Source organism: Pseudophryne corroboree, chromosome 6, assembly GCF_028390025.1.
Source record: "Pseudophryne corroboree isolate aPseCor3 chromosome 6, aPseCor3.hap2, whole genome shotgun sequence".
Taxonomy (NCBI): domain Eukaryota; kingdom Metazoa; phylum Chordata; class Amphibia; order Anura; family Myobatrachidae; genus Pseudophryne; species Pseudophryne corroboree.
This window is the reverse complement of record NC_086449.1, coordinates 471696004-471698132: the sequence shown is the minus strand read 5'-3', so window position 1 is coordinate 471698132 and position 2129 is coordinate 471696004. Positions and strand designations below refer to the sequence as shown.

General features: G+C 32.8%; 1 long non-coding RNA gene across 1 annotated transcript; it reads left to right on the top strand.

The window, feature by feature from the left end:
- The first annotated feature begins 342 nt into the window (after nt 1–342).
- On the top strand, nt 343–1808 carry LOC134935376 (uncharacterized). Its single transcript, XR_010180099.1, has 3 exons — nt 343–376; nt 485–553; nt 1560–1808. It is a non-coding gene; the product is annotated as an uncharacterized LOC134935376 (long non-coding RNA).
- The last annotated feature ends 321 nt before the right edge of the window (nt 1809–2129 follow it).

Sequence of the window (2129 nt, the reverse complement as noted above, 5' to 3'; positions counted from 1 at the left end):
CCCTGTTCTGAAGGAGATAGATATTTATTTCCGGGCATGTGATGCGTTCCAGCTGAAACGCATACCAGAATCATTAGTTCCTTACCAGCTGAAGTCATTTTCAGTCTGGTTTAACTTTAAATAGAGATTTTTGCCAATAGAATGTAGCATAAGAATTATCCCTATTTTACACAGGACATCTAGGTTTATCAAACAGACCACTAAGCCTCGTTGTAGTAAATTTAAACATAAGTTTTATTAGTCAGCAGTAATGCAAAATGCAGCTAATTAAGGGAAATGATGTAATCACACTAGGAGTTTAAATAGCAGCCAGGGTGAGAGGCATTTCATTCTGAAATTTCCACACCCATGGTTGCAAGTTAGGAGATCATTTATGGTGAGTGCTTTTTTCTGATACATTTGTGTTTAAAGGCTGCAGTTAAATCATTATCTTAAAATGATTGTACTTATATGTTACAATAGTTGAATTATCTTTTATTTTAAGATACAAATGTGGGTCCTTTTGGAAGTTCCAGTTTATTAATAATTATCTTTACTCTGGATATACCTTTTGGTATGTATATATTTTCTGTATTCTTTGCTGAGGAAAATTGTAATAGCTGATACACCTTATGCAAACCAAATTATGTCCCCTTTTTTTGCAGATGCTTCCGTATATATATATATATATATATATATATATATATATATATATATATATATATATATATATATATATACCACTAAAACAAATGCAGCGTCACTCCAGGGCTTTGAAAAAATCTTTGTGTCTTTATTCCATCACTGTTCCAACGTTTCGGGGTCCGTAACCCCTTTGTCAAGGTGTGTGTGACAAAGGGGTTACGGACCCCGAAACGTTGGAACAGTGATGGAATAAAGACACAAAGATTTTTTCAAAGCCCTGGAGTGACGCTGCATTTGTTTTAGTGGTATCTGATCTGGAGCGGAGGGCACCCAGGCAAGTGCGCTTAAGGATCAGGAGTGCCGGGCACCAGAAAGCACATTTATATATATATATATATATATATATATATATATATTTTTTTTTTTTCCATTGCACTGAATCAGTACATGGTTTTAGGTATGTGCCTTTGGAGTACCTTTTTCATCTTTATTTTTATTGTTATCAGTATACTCATAAATCTTTTTTTCTCAGCTAATCATATAGTACATGGCCCATTTTCACTCTATTTTGGCAGGGTGATCCAGTACTAAAGATGGAAAGGCTCTTTTTAGAGTCAAAGTGGGAAGCCACTTTTTAAGGTCCATGTTCCTATTATATATGAAGAGCTTGCCTTTATATAAAGGTAGTTTATTTCATTCCATTTATTCACAGCAGTTTTTTAGTTGAAAGAAGGCACAACCCCTCACAATGAGTCTTATTTTTACTTAGGTTGTTTTAAAAACATCTTTACTGCAGAACTATTGATGTAATATTTTGATCCTAACATTTTTGGTAGGTGCTCATTAATTTCCTTTTTTTCACTTAATATTATACCCTAAGAATATCAGTTTTTTTTTCAAGAATTATAATTAGTTTCTCTATGTCCCCAAACAAGCTACCCCTGATGAAGTCAAATAGACGAAACGCGTTGGATTTATCAGCTACAAATCAGTAATCCAGTTGAGGATAACGCTCCCTTGTACCAAGTTTACACCTTGTTAAGGTGAGGGAGTTCGTACATCCATATCACCTACTGGATATTTATGGAATCATAAAATAATTTGTTTTCATGTACAATAGTTCATAAGACCTTCTGTATAAGGCTTTTTTTAATTAATTTTGCTATTAAATAATTTTATTCTAATTGTTTGTTTGGGTGACTTTTTGGTGAGGGGTTATCCACTGCAGGAATCCAGAAAACCCCATCTTCTACAGTATAAGATATATCCATTTGGAAGGACTTCCATTCAATCTATACAAGAACTTTAGCGCACTCAGGAATTGTTATATATATATATATATATATATATATATATATATATATATATATATATATATATATATATATATATATATATATATATATATATATATATATATGAAAACCCACAGGGAGTCTCTCACAGTGTGGGGGATTATTATTAAGGATTCCATTGGATTAAGGGAAATGGAGTCCAGGGGTGTG